We start from the raw sequence: 18,681 nt of genomic DNA, 5'->3' as shown, positions 1-18,681 counted from the left end.
GAAAAATAAAAATGTTTGCATTTCTGATTTTCTACTCATCTTTTAAAATCGTGTTTATAAATAAGCTGGAACTTTTCGATGTTGTGGGCATCTGGGTGTAAAGACTATACATAATATTATGTTTTATATTTGGTGCTGTAAGATCATGAGCTTCTCGGCATGTGAACTAAAAAGACTGGAATTTAAATGCGGGAATTTTAAATTTCAAAGAATAATCTGCTAGTACTTGTAACATTGCCTTTTCACAAATACTTGGGCACTTGATTACTTCCCTCTGTCTATGTCCTTTCTTCTTTTTTTCTTGATTTTTTATTTAATGTATTGATTTACTGAGCACAAAGCACTGAAAATTTGTCACTAAGGACTTGGGTTGCATTTTGAAAGATTGTGCTGGACCGGTAGTGTTAGACTCTTCCATCAGCTGTCCACGTGCCAAGCGTTAGGTCACGGCACAGAGCAGCTCCAGACCCCTCGTCTTCCCCTGCATCTGGCCATCAGTTAAAGCGCTGCAGTAATCAGCCCTCCTCAGTCAGTGGTCTCAATTTCTCCTGAGAAAACCCTCTGCAGTAATGTGCCTCACAGGGCCTGGCTGCAGTTTTTTTTTTCCTTTCCCACATACTGAAATGGGCAGACTTTGCTGAATTTATGATGGTATGTGCCTCTTGCTGGCATGAGGGGATTTAGGCAAAACATAATTACTCATTTTATTAAGTCTCTTTTTATGTTTTGCTTCATGTTCATATTTCATATCCATATTTGCTTCCTTAGTGACAGGGCGTATGATATAAAATAGATCAAATGATTTCCCAGCTGAGAAGAACCAATGTATTTTATGCAAACAGCAGCCTTTCTAGGGGCAGCGTTTTTAACAGGCTAGTCTCTAGTGCTTCAGTATTCACACGCCCACTAAAATTTACGCTAGCTCAAAAGGGTTTTCTGGCAGTATCAACTCAAGCCCTAAAGAAAGAGTTTAATGTATTAAGAGGGAAAGAATTTTTAGTATTTTTACCAATAATGCCTTTGGAGACAGATTTGCCGTCATGAATCACTGTCATTTGGTTATTTATTACTGACTCACAGTTTGTTGTGTTATGACTTTGTGCACAGAGCTCTGTCATAGCCAAGAAGAATATCGTTTCACAAAGTGTTGCCAACAAGACTGCCACACCAGTGAGGTTTTGGGGGTTTTCTTTTTTTTAAAGTATGAGTTTGGAGCTTCCTTTGTTGCGGTGTGTGTAGGTCACCAGAGGAAAATTTCCCTTAGAGTGCTGACATTTTAGACAACAGCTTTTAGAAACTGCATGAACTGGATGCAAATCACTTCCCCGTACTGGAGGCAAAGGGCTTGCTTTTTGTTTAAAATAACATGTGTTTAGATGAAAGTACTTAACTCAGAACTGGTTTACACCCCTAAACTCTGCCTCTCCCTCATATATATAATTTCTTTTTAATGTTTGGATGTGAGACTGTTTTGCAGCTTTCATTTGCAGGGATATTGTGTAACAAAAAGCTTTTTTTCTCATGTAAGAGTTGGAGACATTACTTCCTGAACTGATACTGTTAGGCAGAAGATTGGAAATAGTTCTTCAGCTGCTTCTGGTCCTGCTGAAATCAGAGTAGGCATTGGGTTTAATGGGCCCAAAATGTCATACTGTATCTGTGTAAGTAATGAGGATATCTTTATGACAGACTAATCTCTGATGCTGTAGAAACTAGAAATTGAGTATTATCACCAAATCTCTGTCTGTGTGTATGGAAGCAGGCCAACCACTCCCACAAACGTGTTTGGAAAAGGAGACTGTCACCTAATTAAGAAGTCAAATACTGACTCTAGGTCAAAAAATTTCTAACTTGCCATTTCAGTGAAAGCACAGTGGAAACAAAGTTCAAATGCTCTACAGCCACTATCTTTTTCCTAACAGCATCATTACCAAGCAAGGCCATATGTATTTTCTTTTCTCTCACGCCTTTTTTTTCCCCTTACATTATCTCCTGGCAGCTTTATTATCGGCAACGGCTTGTATTTCTTTTCTCCCCCATTCTAATTCTTTGTCTCCTCCTCTTAGTCATTGATACATGTTAAGCTTGTCCTGTCCTTATCTTCTTCCCCTTGGGCATCTCTTCTGCATGCTGTGGAGGGTGCTGTAGAAACACAGCTCTTTACACCTCAGTACTGAATTCTGTACGTTAGAGCAGTGTGTGATTTTAGATTCTCCACTACAGCGTGTGTCTGGCACTCGTTATCTAAGCACAGCGGAGTGCATTGAGGATGGGCATGGTCATTGCATCTCAATTTCTTTGACCTTGACAGCTTGTGCATCAAATTAAACATAAATCAAGTGCATTTCCTTTCCCCCACCCTTGCCTCCAATTTCATTGTAATTACAAAAATCAATACACGTGAGGCATGACAAGGAATTAATTCTTTTTCTGAGAATCTACTTGGTTACAGTAAATAGACCCAAGCCTCCTCTAGCTGAAATCAATGAGACTTCTGTTATTCATGCTCATGGGTCAGCATTATACTTAAATCTCAATATAATAGCTGAGACTCCTGTGCTCTTGCAGCCAGCTCCTGCTCCCAGCCAAGTTAACTGGACTCTTTCGGCTTCAGTGGACCCTATTCTTACAGCCCCAGCTGTCAAGGAAGATGTGACTCATGTGGTTCCTCATTTTGTAGCCCATGTTCGTGTTTCTGCTCACATCTACTCTACCGTTCACAACCCCAGCTTAGCCAAGGCCTGCCAGATGGTATGGGCTCCTGTAGAGATGTGGAAAATGGCACTATTCAGGCCAAGGCTTTATCTGTGGGAAAAGGTGCAACAGATCTACAAAGGCACCATAAGATGTGCAAACTTTCCTCGAAGTGTTGCATCTCTGTGGTCTGCCAAATGAATGAAGAGAATACAGCCTTAAGGTATAAAATTCCTTTTTCCCCTCAAAAACTATAATGAAAACAGGTTTTTAATATTATAGATCAGGTCTTGATAATGGAAAATAAAGCATCTGATGCATTCTAACTCACTTTCAAAGAACACACATTTATTACCTCGCAGTTTGACATGTGTTATTAATTGTATCCAGTGGGAGTCGACACTTCTACATCCAATCAATAATTAATATTAGCACTGTACCTGAAAAATGTATAGGGACATAAAATTATATATAGTCAAGTTATAGAACAAATTAATGAGATGCTGATCATTTACAGCAGTAAGTCTCTCATAACTCCAGTGTCGTCTTTCCATTACATAGGGCTGGAAAGGACCTCCAAGGCCTTTCTTCTCAGGGCTAGCTGTTTTTACAAGCAATCACGTATCATGTAAGCCTATTTATGAAACAGTGCTGGACAATGACTCCTTCCTTCTGAATGTTATTTAAATGAAGTTATTTGAAAACCCAAGGAATGGTTTCATAGATTTCTGATCAATGCTTTCTGATTTCTTAGAATATCCAAAAATACGTCGATCTTTGTGAAGGTTACAGCCTGTCATATGTGCTTTAGGTAAAACTTTGTGGTCATCTTCATGCAGATAATGTTGAGTTAAATGGAGCTGTGACAATAGGGTCAGCAGAATCACCATTCTAACTTTAGAAAGAAGTCAAATACAGCAAATGTATTTTACAGCACTGTAAATTTGATTTCAGTTAACCTCAGAGCTCAGAGCCACTCTATTAGCTCATCTGGAAGCAAGCAGCTCTTAGGAACTTTGATGACTATTCCAGTGTCCTTTCAGCTCACTACATAATTCACAGGAACAATGCACTGTCCACCACAATCCCTTTTTTATCCTTTACACCTCTGTAGGAAGCCAAACTGCCTTTTGGGCTAGCTGCACTTAATTCAAACCCTTCCAAATGCATTCCAGTTCAACCACAGGCGACTATTCAAGAATTTTGGGGAAGGAGTTTGGAGGAAAAGGTTATTTTAGTTTACTGAGTTTCATGGGACTTTGCATTGCATGGATTTGGATTGAATGGGGGAAAGTTGCCCTCCTAAAGTTGTATTCAGACTCATTGCAAAAAGACATGAAAAAAATGAGTTGATAGCCACTGTAATATTTGAAAAGTTCTCCTTTTATCTTCTCCTTGTTTAGGTAAAAATTATTTCTTCTGTTCGTTCATTCAGTTCAAACATTTCCAAAGTTTAAAAAGAAATCTGTCTTCAATCTGTGGCTGCTAAGCTAAAATGACTTATGGCGTTATCTGCCAAAAAAGCAGGGAATGAAGAGGATTGAAATAATTTACTGTTTGTTTCACTGTTCAGCTTTGGGTTTTGGTGCTTGTATATTCATCAGAGGGGACTAATAAAATGCTTGTCTGCCTCATTAAATGAGCAACAGCATGGAGAAATTAATGGAATTTTCTTAGCCTCAGTGAACAGCAAATATTTAAAAGGAATATTTTAAAAACAAAAAAAAAATTCTAGACTGAGATTTCCAACTCTCCCTGTGACTTGAGCTGGCACCTTCCCACTTCTGGACCAGAGCTTGCATTTAAATTGAAGGATGCAGGTTTTATGGACTAGTCACTTGAGGATCTTGGCGCTTTGCTCAGCACCTCTCAGCATCAAGTCCTAAGTGACAATCAGCCTAATTATCTAATAAGCTTTGAGTAGCTTAAGCCCTGATGTTTCTTTAAATGTTGTATTAGTGCAATTGCTAAGCAGTCCCCAATTGCAGAGTATTTTTTTGGGAAACTACAGTTGGTTTTCCTTTTTTCTGTTTCTCCCAATGGATAAACACTGCAGAATGCACTTTCAGCCTGTAAATTGAGTAGTAAATAATCTCACTTCACTCCTTAAAATGAAACAGGCTGACCTTTATCCTATGCCAGTTTTATACCAATAAAACTCCCGTAAGTTCTGTGAAGTGACTACCTCATCACTAGGCCTGAGATCAAAAGACTTCAGTCCAAATAACAGGATGCTCAAAGGATTATTTTCGATTATGACCTTGCTTGCTTGTTTACATTTTTTCTTCACAAATCCACATTTTTAATGATTGTTTATTTTTCCAGCACAATAAATATTACAGTGTGAAAAATGGATACTGGGTCACAAAAGATACATCTAACAATTTGAGGTGATATTTATTGTGTTAATTAAATGTCTTCCAGTGTTGATCTTGCATATACACATATGTCTTGGGAACACTAACTTTCAAATCAACAGCATCACATTTCCAGTGTGAATATGCAGAATGCTTTTAAAATTTATTTTAATGAATTCTGATGTCGCTTCCTTTAAATAAAAATGTCACAAACCCTTTGTAGGAAGAATGTAAACATAAAGATATATTTTACTGAACAGGGCATGAGGGAAAATATGAGAAATTTAGATTGGAGTTTATTGATAGAGGGTGATACTTTTCTCACATGGATCATTCTACCAGAAATCAGAGAAAATCTTGGGTTTGATCTGGAGCTGCAAAAAAAATGGAAAATAAATTATTTGAAAGGGCAAACTTTTTTTCAGTTTGCCCTAGTGTAAATCAAAAGGAACATTAAGAAGCTAGCAGAGTCGCTGGTGATTTAAACTGATATGAGTGAAGGCAAGAGTATGGTCCATAATGGAGGTCATGTGGCAGACAGATTTGATTTGTGAAGGCTGGTGAGATTTTCCTGGATAACATGCTAATAAATAAGAACTGTGAGGGTTTTTTTTTTTTAAGAAAACTAATTTCAGAATCCAGCTACCATCTGTGGGGGGAAAAAAGGCACAAACTTGAGAATTCTTCCTGAAAAAGAGAAACCTCACTCATTTTTTTCTAATTTGCACAAATGAATCTCAGGTAAGCACATGGCTCGTGTCTCAGCCCACTGTGGTTAATTATTTAATTAGCCTTCCTGATACCTATAAGAAAGATGAAACCCAAAGCTGAGCTCAGACTGTCCTGCGTCCCCAGCTGCTCCCCACTGTTGTCCAGCTACAGTGGGGAACGCTGGCTGTTGTCCAGCCCAGCACTGAGAGAGGTCCCCAGCGCTCAGAAACTCCCACTTGGCTGGAGAGGTGGCAAAGGTAACTCCGTATACCCAAATTCAGAGGCAGTGTCCCCCAGATTCCCTCCTCTCCTCAGCAGAAAGTACAGCTGCACCCAAAACAGTCCAGTCTTGGGATGGCGCAGAGGTGCCTGTTTGAGAGACCTCTTTCAGCTTTCGGAGAGGCATCCAGCTTTGCATCCACCAACAGCCACAGCAGCACAGGGCTGTATATGGCATCCATACTGCTCCTCCAGGGCAAGCTGCATGCCTTTACCACCCTTGTTGGCTTCTGTAATATCACGGTGGTGTTGGGAGGACAGATTAGCCCAACTGGGTATGAATAATAAGCTATAAATATGTCATTGTTTACCATTATGCAGATAAAAATATGCACGTCCCCAATTCATAATGGACTGCTGCAATGATGATCCATCAAAATGACAGAGCAGACCGTGTTTTCTTGCAGTTGGGACTGTTGTTTCGGAACACCATCACCATGTGCAAACAAACCCACTTGTTAAAAGCAGGAAAATTACTTGCATTTGTACAGTAACTCATTTTACAATACTGCACTGTTACTCTAATTCTCTTACATGCTTAATTTGAGTTAGAAAGCAGTTCAATTAAAGGGAGGAAAAGGAAGTAATAAATTGCCATAAAAATGATCGGCTGTGTAGTAAACATCAGAAAGTAAAAATTATCTTTTCTTCCTTTGTAACATAAATTACTAAAGTGGACCTAACTTCTGATTTTAACATTTGCGAATAGTTAATCCTTCTCAAAACAAGTGAACTTCCTATGCAGAGAAGAGCACAGTGTGTTTTACCGTAGTTGAAGAGAAAACTGGGAAAAAGATGTGAAAAATGAACATATAGCTGCTTTCTGCAAAGTCAAGTTCAGGATTATAAGGTCCTAGAGAGAGCGCATTTTTCTGCAGAAGATGCTCCTCTGTGTACTGCAGGCGGATAAGGATCACAAGGAAGTATCAACCTGGAGTGAATAGTGTAACATTAAACGGCCCCTTAGCTGTTCTCTGTAACCTCTCAAAGCACTTTCATCTGCACTATCCCATTCTCTGCTCGGCTGGAGAGCACATCTGTTAGGGTTAAAGCAAAATGCCAGCTGTCACTCAGTAACCTGTGCCCCTGTGACCCACTCCTGCACTCGCTTTGGTTCAGCATTTATTGCTTTCTGCAGCAAAAATTTCCCAAAGTGTGCGCAGGTGGCCAGCAAGCTGCAAGGCTGCAAGGCAGCTCTCTTCTGCCTGTGAGAAAAAAGAGCACAAAATTAACTGGTGTGTTAACTTTATTATCTCTGAAGAAAAAACAACTGAAAATTATGTGAAAAAGTTAAAGAGGCCAGGGACCGCAAACGCTTTGTGTCGGGAAATTTAGCTTGGACTATGCAATATTTAAACCTGACAAGAGAAGTCCTTGCTAGGAAAATAATCGTGATTCTGCAAAGGCAAGTGTTCTGCATGCTAAATCTAAGTGAGCAAGAGGGCACCAACAAGCTGTTGACTCTCCTTCACCTTTTCATGAGCTAGTGTCGTACTCTATGAAAATACATTATAAAACATAAGCTAAATTATGCATTATGTGCGTGTGTATATAGTATATAAGAAATACATGGTAGCACAAGCGTGCACACACGCGCTCTTCAAATGTAGTGCTTTATATAGCATCTTATACACATGTTCATCACTCCAAGTCAGTCAGATTGAACAAGAACTGCCACAGAGGCAGAACGACGTGCTCTTATACAACTGCATTCATCATTAAGCAACAGCAGCAACATACTTGTTAATTGTTAGACCTTCAGTGCAACATGACAAATGACAAGAGATTCAGTTTGACGCAGCTAATGGAAAAATGTTAAAAGAAATATTAATGCTTAGTGTGTAAACTCATTAGAGAGATGTTTTAAAATGCATGAAATGGGGAAAAAATATGTTCCTTAATGAACAGAGAAATAAAGTCACTGCAAAGATTGTCAGACATGCACAGCTTTGCATATGCAAGTCATTGGTTAAGACAGTGGTTATGTCTCCATGCAGAATCAGTCTGCAGAGCACAGCCGCTAATGAAAATAATACTACATTTCTGTAAAGGAGGTAGTAGTGCACATTGCAGTACACCTTAAAGATGCAGGTTGCTTTTATTAGTACACTCATGACAAGATGGGTGCTGAGTTTATTTTATTTACAGTGAGACAATTCAGGATGATAAATATACTAGCAGAAAGGGTAAGAGAAATAACAAAAATAGTGTGGGAGTTTCAAAAGTATACACGGATTAAAAAGTATATTTAGAATCATGACGAAAATCCTAATTCGGGGGGTGGAGGGGGTGTTTGTTTTTAGGAACAACAAAAATTTCTGCAACAAGAAAATGTTGTTGTTTTGAGATGCCGTATCTTTCCCAGCAGTTTAAGAGTACTGAGCTTGGCAGGGGAAGAAAACCCTGGACATGCAGAAGGGAAAGTGCACTCCCATCTGTGGTGACAGAGAAACCAGCATCTCAGCCACATTTCAGCATGTACTTCCCCTGCTGCGTGGGTGCAGCTTTCAAGGGTCTGGCAGCCCTCTTTAGCAGCAGAATAGCTGAGAAAGATGTTCCCTGGAAAGATTACTTTTCACTGCATTTCTCCTGAGACTCATTTCCAACAAATCAGCATTTTCTGAAAGAAATACATTAGTTGTGGATGATGATAGTATATAGGTTTGACTATGGTGACTCAGTAAGTTTCCTATTATTCAGCTGTTTAATGGAAGGAGGTTCTTGCCAAGAGATTGTGGAGTGTGACTAAGCACGTAAACTACAGCTATGAACCTGTAAATGATCTCTTTCATGGAGTCCTAGAAATTTGTAAGCTTTATGTGGAATAAGTGGATGTGTCCAGGAAGGGGAAGCCTAATCCAGAGATGGTTAGATATAGAGCCCGGCTCAAGGATGGTCAAGGCGAAGTTTTAAACTGTTGTAACATTGACTTTTCCAAGTGAGTAGTGGGTCCAGAGATTGTAGGAGAATTGTCGTGAGGATGGTGAAAGTTGACAATTTTTAGTTCTTCCCCCCCCTGAAAAAATAAAAGAAAAATCAGAGTTTTGATGTTCATGTGATGGAAATTTTTCTTTTCAAACCTACTGAATATGGGACAGGAAATCTCAGTCCGGGTTCATTCTATCCACTTTGCAGCTCTCCAGGTTGGCCTCTGGTTTATAGAAATGAATGAAGACATTTACTAAGAGAAAAGGGTTATCAGGCATACCACACCCTACTGCTAATGGTAGGAGGTGTTTTCTCAGTCTTTTTATTTTCTCCCCCCCCCCCCCCCCCCTTCTTCTATTTCTCCACTTTCCCACTTCTTCAGTTTTACCCACTCTCCTACTTGTCCTTCTCCCTGTTGCATTGACATTCTTTTCACAGTATGTCGTTTCTTTCTAATACTCTTTTCTTAGACTTTCTTTACTTATATTTCTTTTCTTATACTCTTTCCTCCCTCTTTCTCTTTGCCATCACTTGCTGCTATTAAATTACAAGGAGTATCTACAAGTACTTGTAGATAGTGTTTCTTTCAGATTAAAAGACATGTTTGAAGAAGAAGCCTGAGGGGAAGAGGTGTTAAAGAGATGACACGGTCTGCATGTGTGTGAGCTTGACTGTGTATGTGGAACATGTTCCAAAGTCTTCCATCAGATGAAAGATATGATACACAAATTCCAAAGATGTATGAAGAAATGATCACCCTAAAATGGTGTAATAAGAAGGGCGATATTTAAAGTGAAAGCAATGAAAAAAACCTCAACTGAAACTAGAAGAAGACAACAGAAAAAAAATGTGATAGTGGGCCTAAAGAATTTAGGTTCAAGATTGAGAAAGAGTGAAGACTTCAGGGAGAAAATGAGAAATATAGATGAAAGGTTCTTTACTGGGAAATGAAGTATAGATTCTTGGCTCATTCTCAGTTATTACAATTTTAATTTTATATCCAGTCCAACACAGTAAAAAAATGCAACGGAATTGCAGCTATCGAAGTGGCAATCTTGACTTTTCTGCTGGGAATTCTGTCAGCCGTAAGCCCAGTGGGCTTTATTCTGACAAGCAGGTTAATGATTCCAAGTTTATGCGACAGCGTGCAACCTGTACGCTGCTGCAACCCGTACGCTGCTGCACCTTACGGCTACCACTTGAGTTCTGACTGAGGATGTTCCGCTGGTGTAGTTAGTCGCATGATGAGGAAATGGGCAATTACAGTCTTGCTTTGGAAATCAAGGCCAAGGACTGATAGAGGATTAGATGTGGATTGCTTCGCACTTGTGATAATTGTTGTCCCTAACTTGGAGATTAATGGCAGGTTTTGTATGAGGAGAGGGGCTGCTGGAGCGTGCAGCGTGTAGGCGGGCATGAGCAGCACAGGATTGATGACAATGGGGAGCTGGGCAGCGCTGCACTGCGTGCGCTATGCATGTGAAACTAGTAAGAGAAATCACCAATAATTTGACAGTTTTTCTGGATTCTCTGTTGTGTTCAGCCCGCTTTGTCAAATTTTGCATGCATTGTTTTGACATTTTCAATGCTGGAGCAAATGCAAAGGAAACTATTAGTTAACTACAAACGTATTTCCAGAAGGAGAGTCTACAGGACGGGTACATTCTGTTCGGCTGTGCAGCCCAGCGGTGTGGAAATAGATTTTTTGGTAAATAATGTATTCCCCCCCTCTAGAATGTGGGTCCAATACTTCCAGAAGTTGAATTTGCAAAATAGTGTCATATGGTGCAGAGGAAAGTGATCCACTTACATCCATGCCCATATCACTTCCCTCACTGTCCTTCTTTGGCCCCTTAAATATTCCAGTTGTAGAGGAACAGTATTAGCTCCAGCGACACTGAGCTAGCTAATCCAAATCACCCCATGTCAGAGTGGTTGGGCCATTTTCCCGGTGCACAGAAGGGGATTGAATCTTGTTAGGCAGAGCACAAGCTGAATATCCTGAACACAGAAGTATTGATAAAAGGCTCTTAGCATGGATTTCCCTCCTTTCCTTGTGACTAGCCCGCATACCGGCTCCGGTGCTGTGCTTTTGTGTGAAAGGGCCAAACAGGCACAAAGTTTGGAGGTTAAAGATTGAATTTCTTTAAATACAAAATGAAAACCTTTTAGCTTATATTTTCAGCATGAATAAATCTAAACATTTTTATATCAAAATCCTTCCCTATATGTGGGGTTTTTTTCCACTTTGGGACCTGATCAGCTATTCACACAGTTCTATTCATTGTTCAAAGACAGTTTCCAGTAATATTCTACATTTCCTTTGATTTCTTTCAGTCCTTTCTTAAAGCGAAGGTGACTGCTGACAAGCAATTATACACCAGGTTTAGTGAAACAAACACCCTTGATTTATAAATCAAGGAAGCCTACTAAACCTTGCTTGGCAACAGAAACAGACCTCAATTAAGATGAGATAAAAACAGGAAAGCTAATTTCTGTGATACGGTAATATTACCCACTTTCTATTTTTGCAAAATATGCTCTGCAAATACATATCGTAGAATAAACGAAATGCATATAGTAATGTACAGATACCCTATAGCAGAATACAACAATAATATTTTACAGTGCATCTGATAGCCAGTTGCACTGAGATTCACATCTTCAAAGCCCTGGGAACAAGGAAGCATTATGATAACTGTAGGTAGCCTACATATAATTTAAATCTATGTAAATTCTTCCCGAGTGACGCTTTGGTTGGAGCAGACTGTCCCAGCCCCACTGTTCTGAGGGACCGAATCGGCCCATGGCTTTGTGATCTGAGAGTGCCATTCCTGGTCTGCTACAGGGAAGATCAGATTGTCTGCACTCTGCATCTTCTGAAGATTAATAAATGAAGCATTGCTCATGAGGTACTTGATGCCTTCTTTGCCTCAGTCTTTAATAGTCAGACCAGTTATCCCCAGAGTGTTCAGCCCCGTGAGCTGGAAGACAGGGACGGAGAGCAGAATAAACCCCCCATGATCCAGGAGGAAGCGGTTAGTGACCTGCTATGCCACCTGGACACTCACAAGTCTATGGGGCTGGATGGGATCCACCAGAGAGTACTGAGGGAGCTGGCGGAGGAGCTTGCCAAGCCACTCTCCATCATTTATCAGCAGTCCTGGTTAACAGGGGAGGTCCCAGACGACTGGAGGCTTGCCAATGTGACGCCCATCTACAAGAAGGGCCGGAAGGAGGATCCGGGGAACTACAGACCTGTCAGTCTGACCTCGGTACTGGCGAAAATTATGGAGCGGTTCATCTTGAGTGTGCTCAACAGGCATGTGCAGGCCAACCAGGGGATCAGGCCCAGCCAGCATGGGTTTAGGAAAGGCAGGTCCTGCTTGACCAACCTGATCTCCTTCTACAACCAGGTGACCCACCTAATGGATGAGGGAAAGGCTGTGGATGTCATCTACCTGGACTTTAGTAAAGCCTTTGACACTGTCTCCCACAGCATTCTCCTAGAGAAGCTGGCAGCTCATGGCTTAGGCCGGTATACTCTTCGCTGGGTAAAAAACTGGATGGATGGCCGAGCCCAGAGACTTCCGGTGAATGGAGTTTACTCCAGTTGGTGGCCGGTCACAAGTGGTGTTCCCCAGGGCTCAGTTTTGGGGCCAGTCTTGTTTAATATCTTTATCAATGATCTGGACGAAGGGATCGAGTGCACCCTCAGTAAGTTTGCAGATGATACCAAGTTGGGCAGGAGTGTCGATCTGCTTGAGGGTGGGAAGGCTCTACAGAGGGACCTGGACAGGCTGGAATGATGGGCCGAGGTCAATTGTATAAGGTTCAATTGTATAAGGCCAAGTGCCGGGTCCTGCACTTGGGTCACAACAACCCCATGCAACGCTACAGGCTTGGGGAAGAGTGGCTGGAAAGCTGCCCAGTGGAAAAGCACCTGGGCATGTTGGTTGACAGCCAGGTGAATATGAGCCCGTAGTGTGCCCAGCTGGCCAAGAAAGCAAACAGCAACCGGGCTTGTATCAGGAATAGCGTGGCCAGCAGGAGTAGGGAAGTGATCGTGCCCCTGTACTCGGCACTGGTGAGGCCGCACCTCGAATACTGTGTTCAGTTTTGGGCCCCTCACACAAGAGAGACATTGAGGTGCTGGAGCGTGTCCAGAGAAGGGCAACGAAGCTGGTGAAGGGTCTGGAGCAGAAGTCTTTTGAGGAGCGGCTGAGGGAGCTGGGATTGTTTAGCCTGGAGAAAAGGAGGCTGAGGGGAGACCTTATCGCTCTCTACAACTACCTGAAAGGAGGCTGTAGAGAGGTGGGGGTCGGTCTCTTCTCCCAGGTAACGAGTGATAGGACAAGAGGAAATGGCCTCAAGTTGCATCAGGAGAGGTTTAGCTTGGATATTAGGAAAAATTTCTTTACTGAAAGGGTGGTCAAGCATTGGAACAGGCTGCCCAGGGAGGTGGTGGACTCACCATCCCTGAAGGAGTTCAAAAAACGTGTAGATGTGGCACTTTGGGACATGGTTTAGTAGGCATGGAGGTGTTGGGTTGACGGTTGGACTAGATGATCCTAGAGGTCTTTTCCAGCCTTAATGATTCTATGATTCTATGAGTCAGGCTGTTACCTGTAACCTCATTAACCCCCTCCCGGCTGGTATGAATTTTGGTCAAAGGGAAATTATAAGGAAATTTTACATGGAGTAGATATAGTCCATTTGTGTATATTGATTAATATGTGTGTTTGTGTATATCAGTAAATATTTGATTGTGTATGCATATGCATGCATGCTCACCAGATATATTAAGAACATGCATATGCTATGTTTGTAGATATTAGTTTGATATATACATTTTGGATGCATCTGGTAAATTACAGTTATTCACAGCCTTGCAGGATGCAAAAGTCACTATTATAAAAACATATTAGTGATTTTAAAACTGGCATGATCACCTTTCTGTTAATTACAGTATGATTCAACCCCCACGTTTTTTTTCTGTCCTGTAAAATTGCCTGCTTAATATTCTCTTTCCTTCTAGAAAGACAATAAATGGGGAAAAAAAAAACGTCCACCCAGTGGAGCCTTCCTTGGCAGCAAACGCAGCAAAATGGCATGAGGAAAGAGACATCGGGCAATGAGTTGATGGGAGTTAAAGGTGTAATGCCACATTGATCTGGTTTGGTCAACCCAAGGGAAGGCCAGACACAGCACTGAACATCAGTGCATGCTTTTCACAGCTTAGGAAGATGCCTGTGCTTGAACATGTCCAGGGTAGCAGCTGATTAGCGATTCAGAGGACCCATCTCCTTCCTTTCACTCCACAGAAAGCAGAAGACTAATATTCTAGCTCCAGTGCCTAAGTTAGACAAAATAAATACCATCATCCCTGCTTATCTATATAAAACTTCCCTAATGCTCCTGAATTATGTTAGGGATATGTTAGGTTAAGCACATTTGAGATTATGAGGTGTTTAGATAATAAGGCGTATATAAATGCAAATTAGATATAAATATAGGAGAAAGTAATGAAAAGAGGGTTTCATTGAGAATTAGCTGCTAGATAAATTCTCTTTTCAGCAATCTCTGTGTAAACTGCAGAGACTGTTCACTCCAAGGAGAGAGTCTTTGTGGTGCTTAAGCAAGTACTTGTTTCTGAATGCCCTCATACAGAAAGAGCTGAAACATATTTATGTCCTCACCCCAAAGATTAACACATTGTGAATAATGGCAGATTGCAAACCAGAGAGATGGATTGGCAGGGGAGAAGATAAGTGAAGTATCAAAATGTCATGCATTCATTATGTGCATGACTTCCCAATTAATGCATAGACTCTCTCCTCTTAATGGAATAAATCCGTACCTCTAGAGGTACATAAACCGTACTGGCTAACACTAGCTTGTCCTGTGTTTATTTTTTCACTCCTGTTTACTGTGAATGCCTAGTTTGATAGCTTGAAAACAAATGTTCTCTTCCAATCACTTTCCTTTCCCATTTTTCTAATTGGAAATGGTATTTTTCATTTGCTTTCATGTTTATTAATCTGGCATTCCTGCTTCCTGGGATTATCCAGATGCCTTGACCTCCCTACCTGCTGCATCCTGTGTGGGAGACAGGGAAAGCTCTTTCACTGACAACTTCTTGTAACAAAGTTCAGATTAATAGTGATAGTTTCATAGTTTGACATTCTTTATTATGTTGATACTGACAGTAATGAAACACGCTTTCTGTTTCTACATTGAGGTTTTTTCTGCTATATTCTGATAGTCAATTTTTGCTCATGCAGACAAGATGTACTGGACTTCCTGCTGCCCTAATTATGTAATTACTGTATATCCACCATACCTTGCTTATTCATATAGTAGTGTAAGTACATTTGCAGACTAACTGAGATACTTTAGTGATTCAAGCTCCTGCATTTTTCTTTGATTTTTATCTTTTGCCAAAGGGCTGTGTCCTAACATTTTTATTCTTCTTTACACACAAAGTTTAAAAGCTTCGTAATGATCACCTTGACTGCTAATGCTGCTGTCGTCAGTGCTCGTCTAGTTAGCCCCTTCCCGAGCCCATTTCAGTCAGATTCATTCATAGATTGTTGTATCGTAAAAAATCGTGTTACTTTCTAGCTCACAAAAATACAGAAAATTGTCGCATTTAGAGCTGATAACATATTGTGAAAAAATTCCCCAGCATCTTGTGTTGGTTTGTTGAGTGTATTGTCTGCCTCGCTTGCAGAGTTACTCACTATGCAAAGGGCACTTACAAAATGTCCTTTCTGTGGTGGCTTACTGATTGTTTTCCTGATGGTAAATGGCTTTGCACAGCTTCCACTAAAAGCAGTAAGTTCTCCAGTAAGTTTTATGACGACTTTTCAGGTCAAGGCTTCTGTTTCTCCTTCAGATATCTGTGCAAACTTATTGTCTGATGCATAAGCCCATGACAACATGCAATTTTAATAATACAGCGTGTAAAAATTATAAGTGTATTATTCACGTTATGTGACTAGTAACAACTTGGCCTTTGGTTTTATATGAAAAGCTGCCTTCAGAGTATTAATCAATCCCACTTCATCTATGCCTTACTAGATTTATGTTTCTCTGAGGAAGCATCTTGGTTAGGATCATCTGTACTATCCCATACTCTGTGCAATATACTATTATTGTGACATATGAACCACGAATTACCCTTATTTTATACTCCGGTTTCCCCTTTTATGTATTTCCTATCAATAGGCACAGGAGTCCTCAATATTCCTCAGCTGGCCCTCTCAATCCCATTTGCAGCTATTAATGCTCTTCCTGTTTTAGCCTGTCACTCACACTTGAGTCCTTCATACATAAAACTTAACATAATTTTCGTAAGAGTGCACGTACAGGCTGCAGTACTGGATCATTAGTTACTACAAGTGTGGCTCTTGAGACGCCCGCTATCAGGGGAGCCTTCCCACAGCATAGACTGTATTGCTCTTGTCAGGCTTCCCGTCACAGCTCGGGAGGAAAGAAAGCAATATCCGGCAGCAGTTACACATTATATATTTCTTACTCATTTCGCATAATAGCTTTTAAAAATGTTTTAAATACTCAGCAGCCACCATTTTAGTTTGTGTGTTTTTAATATGCAGTTAGATAACGGCTTTTGAGGCATTCTTTTTCACATCAACATGTTAATTTGTAAGGAAACAAAATTTCTAACACATCTTTTAACTGCATCTTAACCAACTTTTAACCCACCATTTAATCATGTCCCCCCTCTTTCTTTCTCTGCATGTGTGTTGCACTTCCCTCGTTGTTTGGTGCAGAATACTGTATTGGAAGACACACCAAAATGTTGTCCTTGACCTCCCTATGACTCCTTAATTCCACTGAAATGACTTACTTTTTTGGTTTTTTGTTTTTTGTTATTGTTATCCACTAATAAAAAACTAGGATTCAGTTCCTTGGGGGTGACATTTGGGGATTATTTCTGTAGAGCTATGTTCAGTTATGGCATTAATCCATAGAAGTGTTGCATGTTAATATTTGGGATCAGTTTGTGGCCTGAATAGAAAGTTACCTTTTTTGGAGGCTACCAAGTGACCAAGCTGAGCAGAATGTGGTGGACATTTCTTTTCCAATGCATTTGCTTCAAGAATTTTCTGTCCCTGGCTTGCGCTTTCTCAGGAGTTAGAGGCATCAGACAGTCACGGCGCAGCAAGGAAGCTCAGCACTGCTCTCTGTATACCTCCGTCTCCTTCGCAGGGCTCGAATCAGCCTGAGCTTTCCCTGGATCTTAGCCCATCAGATGAAGCAGTTTCTCTTCTCTGCTGCCAGAAGTCAGGCTTTCCCAGTTTCCACTTTTTCCTTGTTCTTCCCCAATTTGTACTTTTTCATTGCCAAACTCTCTTGGCAGCTCAAGATAATGTGCAGATGAATAGTCTTTCTCATTTGTTGCAAAAGACAGGCCCTATTAAGTGATTTTCTTTTGCCTGTGTCACAATTTAGCAGCAGAAAAATTTCAGGGTGTTCTTGACTATTGCAGATGGTACTTAGTGCCGTCCAGGATACATCTGTACAGGCAATACTAGTTTCTCAAATAACGGTAATAAAGACTTCAGACACACATGAGGTGCCCACAGGACAAGTAATGTGAATAATTAAAAGCTGCTAGAACGAGATGACTTGGATAAACAGCTCTTAAGTGGCAACATTTTCTCCTGGTTTATCTATTTTTACATAGAATAGTGGATTTTTTTTTTTTATTTCTTCGGAGACAGAAGTTTTTGTTATTTTACTATAAATTACTGATTAAGAGCAATAACTTTCAAGCTGGTGTCCTGTCTTTTTAATATATGAGATATTATTGAACTTTCATATCTATTGTTTTAGGCTACTATACTTTAAAAACATCCAACACATCAAATCAAGGGGTTTTTTTTTAGAATGGTTGGATAGTTGGGCTTATTTAGACTCACAATTTGATTTCTTAACACCATATGCTTAAAGAGTATGGTGTATAGATCACCCTGTAGATCATTATGCGGTCAGAAGATTACATATAGCACTTCCTATTCATTTTCCTAATGAACTGATCATAGCATACAGACCTTTAGAGTTGCTAAATAGATAAAGGTAAAATTATAAATACAAATGCCACCTGTGAAGTACTTCAGTGAGTTAGGCCCTTTTGAAAATGTTACCTGTAATGACATCCAGATGTCTACATGTAGAGTTATCCCATATATCTTGCCGGATGTTGAATTTTCACCCTTTTTATAGTTTGAAATTCATCTGGTGCCTTAAGCAGCAGAGAACTGTGGGCTGTAATCATTCCATTCTGCATTTCTAAAAGGTTTTATTTAATTTTATTTAGTGGCTGAAATCATGCCATCCTCTTTTTTTTTTTCCTTTTTTTTTTTTTTTTGGCATTCCTCTTTACTGGTGCATGGATAGACATCATCAGTGTCTTTGAAGAAGAAAATTATTGTTACTTAGCTTGGTTTTCTGTACCAGTGATTCTTTTAGCATCCTTTCTTGAAAATAATTACTATTATATCGTTAGAGACAGATTAAGTTTCAGCATAATATTTCACTTCCTCCCCGTGGATTTTTTGGTTTTTTTGGGTCTCAGTCTCTACACATACAAGGAAGTGTAGTGTGTTCTGCAGATCATTTGTTAAAGTTTAATGCTGCTGCTAACTAGCAGTGCAAAAGAGTACTGTTACCCTGGGAATATTTC

The 18,681-nt window shown here is 40.3% G+C and overlaps 1 protein-coding gene across 6 annotated transcripts in view; it reads left to right on the top strand.

The window, feature by feature from the left end:
- PLCB1 (phospholipase C beta 1) overlaps positions 1 to 18,681 on the top strand; it is a 415,791-nt gene that overhangs the window by 351,365 nt on the left and 45,745 nt on the right. The gene's annotated exons all lie outside the window — the stretch shown is intronic.

The sequence above is a fragment of the Mycteria americana genome, chromosome 3 (assembly GCF_035582795.1).
Source record: "Mycteria americana isolate JAX WOST 10 ecotype Jacksonville Zoo and Gardens chromosome 3, USCA_MyAme_1.0, whole genome shotgun sequence".
NCBI lineage: Eukaryota > Metazoa > Chordata > Aves > Ciconiiformes > Ciconiidae > Mycteria > Mycteria americana.
The sequence above is the reverse complement of the archived record's forward strand: the minus strand, read 5'-3'. Positions and strand labels throughout refer to the sequence as shown.